Genomic DNA, 7,784 nt, shown 5'->3' on the forward strand with positions numbered 1-7,784 from the left:
CGTAGCTTACTGTATATAAAAGATATGAACAATCAGAGATATGTTTTCTCCCTCTTCCCCGGTGTTCCGAATGCATAAAAACCTCTTGAAACAATTTCTATTTTATAACTTATTTTATTTTTGGTTACATTTTGTTTAAGTTAATTTGATTTCGTCATTATGACAAATGTGGGGACTGATCCAGACCAGAGGCAAACTTGTCCTGAATTAGTTGTTTCAAGCACGTCATTCCGAGTTTTGACTCCGGATAAGACGAGATCGGATCTTGCGAATAACACGGATGCTTTCTTAAAGGGCGGGGAATTAACCTATATGTGTATGGTCAGCGATTTCGGATATAACCAACTGGTCAACGACCCTTTTAGTTCGATATATCAGGAGTTCAGTTTGACAGTTAGTACTAACAGGAGTTCGTGGAAAATATAACAGTTTTACATTTCGCACTAACAGGAGTTATTGGTATATATAACTGTTTCCGCCCATGCCATATCTCAAATATTCAATGTTTCAAAAGAACCCGTATTTGGTGAACGAATTTCGGATATACCGAACTATCAAGGACCTTTGGAATTCGATACATCCGGAGTTAAGTTTACAGTTCGAATTAACAGGAGTTCGTGACATAACTAAACAGCTGTTCACAGAAACCTGGTTCCGCCCATGCCATATCCAATGTTTAGAATGTTTTCAATAGACTTAAGTCCCTGGACTCGATGGCCTGGGGCACATCTGTCGTTGCTGTGTGCAGTGATATAGGGATTATAGCGTTCATTGGCAAAAGATTTCTTTGCTGAGGGACGTATATCTGTATTGTTTACGAAGGGTGTTACCAGTCGTGTATGGGAATGACAGCTTATCTGTCATTGTATAACATAGAAGGCAGCAGTGTGTATTTAGTAGTGATGTTTGTTTACTTTTTTTGTTAAAACAGGACAATGTTCTAGGGTGTGTTGGAATTAAATATATCCTTGAGCCACTATTGACGCTGCTCTATATAATACATGTGGGATGCTTTTTATGTTTTTGCAGTGTATATACACATACGATGTTTGTGTTTTGTATAAATGAAACAAGGATGTTAACACATTGACACATGCATTTGCAGAACATAGCGTTTGTTTGACAAGGAGTATTATGGATAAAAAGTTCGATATTATACATACACAACGTGTCAGGGAAACTTGCCCCTTTATCTGGTGAATGAAGGGACAACGTTAACTTCTCAAACATATATACACAATTTGTCAGGGTTATTTTGTCCCTACAGTTCACGTGGTGAAGGGGTAAGACATAGCCCTGAAACGATGATGACGATGATGATGATGATGATGATGATGATGATGATGACGATGACGATGATGATGATGATGATTGATGATGATGATTGGTGATGATGATGATGATGATGATGATGATGATGATGATGATGATGATGATGATGAAAATGAATGAATCAATCAATCAATCAATCAAAGCGACAAAATCTTTTCCATACTCATAAGATATATCTGCTAAAAGTAGAGTCGATTGTACGATTCCGATTTTATCATGAGCATGTGCCTATGAATCACAACCAAATAGTGACAAGCAAAATGGTGAGCGTATCATGCCCCATGGCACAGTCATAAACACACGCAAAGGCAAGTCAATTGTTCACCTTAAAAAAACAAGGGAACATAAGGTACAAGTCAAAATAGGGAATTGCATCGGACATCACGGATGCGATTTTGTCATTTTTGTGAGAGACGTAGTAATCTATAAAACCCCTTGTCATAATTATATCAAACTTCCAAATGTCTGTCATAGTATTTGTTATTTCACTGTGTATTTAACTTATGTCATTTTTTCTCACCCGGGACCCTGCATTTCAACACTTTGTTAGAGTAGATCGCCTTGCATGTTTGGTTTAACGACAGTGCACGGTGCCATCTGGGTTCGGGTTTAAATTCAGCTTAGCGCCGTCCAAACAATGGCAGCCTAGCGCTACATTGAACACACAGTATATTTATCTCCTGGTTCAGTAAAAGACTCGCCAATGGTATCCTCCCAAGTGTCACACCCGCCATTTATCCCACACACAACATGGGACAGGGTGGATTGCACGGCTAGTCCCCTTCCCCTTACCTGGCTGTTAGAATAGAAGACTTACAGACAGACATACAGACATACAGACATACAGACAGACAGGCAGGCAGGCAGGCAGGCACACACACACACACACACACACACACACAGATATTTTATTAAAGTCTCACCTCAACATTTGATACATGAAGTCATACACATACATTCTTAAACAAAAGTTAAGCGGAATTACGAGAGACTATTATCCATACAACAAAACAAACTGAACTAAGAGTATTATATTAAACCGTAAACAATTACAATTATATATATATTAAGTAGGAATATACAAATTGGCAGCACGTTTATTTAAAGATATTATGGCAGGTTTGGGCAGTTAAAAAGGACAGTTCAGGGTATGACAGTATAAAACTAACTTTATCTTTATCGTTAAAGGACATAAAATCTTCTTCAAATTGGGTACACTTGTTAAAAAGGTTAAAACGTTCCACGTGATATAATGGACATTGCAGTAAAACGTGACATTCATCTTCAATAAAATCTTTGCAACAGAAACAATTTCTTTCAGATAAAGGACATCCATTATATCTTCCAGTTTCAACTCTGAGGGGAGGTACACACCTCATCTAAACAGCCCGTGCCCTTCTCTCTGTGGACGAGTGAGTGAGTGAGTGAGTGAGTTGGGTTTAACGCCGCTTTTAACAGTATTCCAGTTATATCGCGGCGTGTCAGCTTAATGTGGGAGGAAAACCCGAAGTGATGCAGGTCTCAGACTATGTGGACGAGACATGTTACAAGTTACAGAAAATTCACAATCAAATTCATATTTAAACATAGACTAGGTTCTTAGTTTGTTACCACCTCTTTCACTCTTACTGCCTGCTTGCGACACTTCGTGTTTCCATTTATGTACATAATCTTTAAAAATGATATCAGTAATTTGTGAAACAACATAAGGGATAGGATAATGTTTAAGTTTTAAAATGAGCTAAATTAAGACCATATAGATTGACATGAACTCTTTTATTCCAGTTACGTTTATAGTGAGTGAGTGAGTATGGTTTTACGCCGCTTTTAGCAATATTCCAGCAATATCACGGCGGGGGACACCACAAATGGGCTTCACACATTGTACCCATGTCGGGAATCGAACCCGGGTCTTCGGCGTGACGAGCTAACGCTTTAACCACTAGGCTACACGACCGCCCTGTTACGTTTTTAGAATGATCCAGGGAGGACACCACATCATCAGATTTGTAGAGCATCTATATATGTGTACTTATCATCATCATCATCATCATCATCATCATCATCATCATCATCATCATCATTCAGTACTATATCCTAGTGCATAATCCAATATAAGGACGCACACGCGGCGCAGTGATAACGTTGCATCACACCCGTGCCACAAGCTAATTTGCATATCACGTTACCCGACTTTTCTCTTCTTTAAAAACAAACGCGCGAATTCTGAAAGTCCATGAGGAGAGAATGAGTGAGTATGGTTTTACGCCGTTTTTAGAAAAATTCCAGCAATATCAGGGCGGTTGACACTAGAAATGGACTTCACACATTGTACCCATGCGGAGAATTGAACACATGCCTTCGGCGTGACGAGCGAATTCTTTAACCACTAGGCGGTACCATGGGGAACTCTGTTGTGAGGATCGTCTCATTATAACTTTGGTACAACCGAATTCCATGAAACGTTAGTTGTGGAGGTTTCATGGCGCCTTAATGAATCATGAAACATTCATACAACCGGGTCCTGGAGGCTCCAAGAGTTCATTTTTGTCTGTTGTCATCTTATAATCGATCGTGGTACAGATGCGATAACCCAATCCGATCAACTTGGCAGCATGATCCGATAAATATGCAAATGAGGACCAAGGGGGAACTATTCTAGGTCATACGACGCGATCAGCTGATTCCTCATTCTCCTACCATACGCATGTGGACGGGTGTCTCCCTAAATCCTAACGGGGTTTAAACTTGTTTTGTTTGTATATTGTTTTACGCCGCACTCAGCAATATTCCAGCTATATGACGGCGGTCTGTGAATAATCGAGTCTGGACCAGACAATCCAGTGATTGACATCATGAGCATCGATCCACGCATTTGGGAAACGATGACATGCATCAACCAAGTCAGCGAGCCTGTCCACCCGATCCCGTTAGTCGCCTCTTACGACGAGCATCGTCGCCTTTTACGGCAAGCATGTGTTGCTGAAGACCTATTTACCCTGGATCTTCACGGGTCTGTTTAAACTTGAGATATACGAGTTATGATCTATGACCTACACCGATGCATACTCACTCATTCATTTACTCATTTACTCATTTACTCATTTACTCACTCACTCACTCACGCACGCACGCACGCACGCACGCGTCCACGCACGCACTCACTCTTTTTACGAACACCTTGTGCTATCACAGATCTACAGTGATCCATGCATATCATTTTCACAGCTGTTTTGCCTTTTACGCCCAAAAAAATATGTTTGTTGGATAATCGAGACTGATTATTCTCTGGCGTTGACGTTTTATAGTTATGTAAATGGTAGCCGGGGCATTCTATCATGGGTAAGTAACATGATGTTACACCGTGTGCGAATGTAAATACCCTTTTATCACACAAATGTTCTTCTTCGTGACTCAATCTCAGTGTGTTGAAAATAATCGCGATAGTGCATTCAACTTCCTTAACGTACCCAGCTTGATCTATTAACCTCGTGATATTGAAACCGAGATTTGTTTGAATCTCCTTTGAGCTTGTTAAGTTGAATAAACAAACATATTCTTAAACCCAAGGCAGAGCGTGTTCAGTTGGTCATAACAGATAGGTTCGTCACTGAGCTAACAGTTCTACCTAATAACCTAACATCGACGTGCATACACGTGTGTATCGAGGTGCCCTTAATACGGCCTTACACGTCGGAAACACGTCCTGCGTTTGTTCGAAGTAGTATCAGCATTCATCCTGTTAAAACTCGAGAAAAAACTGTAAGATAAGTTCGATGTATTCGAAGCAGGAAATTCACGAGTACAAAAAGCCATTTACCACCTCTAGAGTGGATAGGTGTTTTGTTTTGTTTTGTTTGTTTGCTTGCTTGCTTGCTTGCTTGCTTGCTTGCTTGCTTTCCTGTCTGTCTGTCTGTCTGTCCGTCCCTCCGTCCCTCCGTCCATCCATTTATTTATTTATTTTTTTTTTTTTTTTTTTTTTTTTTTTTTTATTTTTTTTTTTTTTTTATGCCGGGTGGGGTAGGGTGAGGGCTGTTCCTTTTAAAACTTTTCAACAATATCACGCGACACTACCTTCATATTTATGCAAAGGATGTTATTAATCTACCGAACTAACAGTTATACGGGTATAACGAATCTCAAAATACCTGTAAAGTCAGTTCGAGGTACGCTTTCCACATGTACAATGAGATTGACCATCCCTGTTATTCGTTATAGTCGACTGATCGTTAGATACGACCTCGATACATCTGGAGTTATGGCCTTATATAGATCCGTCGATACATACATTTTATTTACTGGAACTTTCCAAGCAAATTAAAATGCATGATCTGGCTTGTTTTTTGGTCTGGATTTGTTTGATTTGACTTTGTTTGGTCCCGTTCTGTTTGTTCTAGTTTTGTTTGATCAAATTTTGTTTGATCTCGCTTTTGTTTAATAGGGTTTTGTTTGTTCTAGTTTTGCTTGATCAAATTTTGTTTGATCTCGCTTTGTTTAATAGGGTTTTGTTTGTTCTAGTTTTGTTTGATCAAATTTTGTTTGATCTCGCTTTGTTTAATAGGGTTTTGTTTGGTCTGGTTTTGTTCCGGTTACGTTTCATCTGATGTTGTTTGCTAGGCTTTTGTTTGATCTGGCATTGTTTCATCTGGTTATGTTTGATCTGATGTAGTTTGCTAGGCTTTTGTTTGATCTGGCATTGTTTCATCTGGTTATGTTTGATCTGATGTAGTTTGCTAGGCTTTTGTTTGATCTGGCATTGTTTCATCTGGTTATGTTTCATCTGATGTAGTTTGCTAGGCTTTTGTTTGATCTGGCATTGTTTCATCTGGTTATGTTTGATCTGATGTAGTTTGCTAGGCTTTTGTTTGATCTGGCATTGTTTCATCTGGTTATGTTTGATCTGGCATTGTTTCATCTGGTTATGTTTGATGTGGCTTTGTTTGGGTTTGGGTTTGTTTGATCTGGGTTTCTTTAATCTGGTTTTGTTTGGCCTAGTTTTGTTTTGTAGGGTTTTTATAAGTAGGGTTTTGTTTCATCTGGTCTTGTTTGGTAATGTTTTGTTGTATCTGTCTTGTTTGGTAATGTTTTGTTTCATCTGTCTTGTTTGGTAATGTTTTGTTTTATCTGTCTAGTTTGGTAGGGTTTTGTTTTATCTGTCTTGTTTGGTAATGTTTTGTTTTATCTGTCTTGTTTGGTAGGGTTTTGTTTTATCTGTCTTGTTTGGTAATGTTTTGTTTTATCTGTCTTGTTTGGTAATGTTTTGTTTTATCTGTCTTGTTTGGCAATGTTTTGTTTTATCTGTCTTGTTTGGTAGGGTTTTGTTTTATCTGTCTTCTTTGGTAATGTTTTGTTTTATCTGTCTTGTTTGGTAGGGTTTTGTTTTATCTGTCTTGTTTGGTAGGGTTTTGTTTTATCTGTCTTGTTTGGTAGGGTTTTGTTTTATCCGTCTTGTTTTGTCTGTTTTTTTGCTTTGATCTGTAGGTTTTGTGTTTTTTCTATAACAGACACACCGTGAAAGTACAAGAAGGTATAATACGGAGTTCCCAGCTTTTGTTGGCGGATTGACAGCCAAGAAACAAGTCACACCTCTTTAACAAACCCGCTCAATGTAAATTAGACCTCACATTCCGCTAACCTTTACCCTCCAACGTTTCAATAGCCCCTGTACTTGGATCCGACTAGGTTGTGGCTTGACTATAACAGGTCGTTTGACTTGAGGGAGGAACCAGTATCCTTCGAAGATATTATTTATCTATAATATTTGCTGAGGTCTATCAATGAGAAATATACAAGAGGCTGGTTCTTTGGTAATGTTGGCGGCGCAGGTCCCACCTAGGGAGTTCTCAAGGTCAATAAATCCTACACCCTGCAACTACAAAACGACAACGTTTTAAAAAGAAACATTTAAATATCGCTCTGTTCATTCATGGTAAGGTTCTATCTTGTGTTTATACAGGCGTGTTCGCGTAGACTCTGATGAAACGGTGGCAAAATATAGAACGAACAAACAGATTCGGGAGGATTGGAGTAGTACTTTCAGACCTCGATATAAAAAAAAGGAATAGATAGGGTCATGTAGTTTGAGAGTTATTAAATCATTCAGACATTGTCACAGGTCGTTTTCAACATGGAATTTCAGGGCAGAACTTTAATTCAATTATTTTCAACATTATTCCCCTGAAAAAGATTAAAGAGAATTTTTGGTTTTATGACAGAACAATATTACTGAATAAGGTGTACACCCACAAAATATTTACGTGGTAGATGGACCCGTGAAGATCGGAGGTAGAATAGGTCTCTGGTGTTCGCCTGCGTTATTTTCAAACCCCTGAGTAGTATTGGTTTTTTTCTGGATTTTTAACCAAGGGCAGGTGAAGGGTGGAGAAAAACTGCGAAAATGGAGAATTGTTTATTGTAGTAGACTTATACATCTGTCATTTTTTAAATATATT

The sequence above is a fragment of the Haliotis rufescens genome, unplaced genomic scaffold, assembly GCF_023055435.1.
Source record: "Haliotis rufescens isolate VD_foot unplaced genomic scaffold, xgHalRufe1.0.p SCAF_8, whole genome shotgun sequence".
Taxonomy (NCBI): Eukaryota; Metazoa; Mollusca; class Gastropoda; order Lepetellida; family Haliotidae; genus Haliotis; species Haliotis rufescens.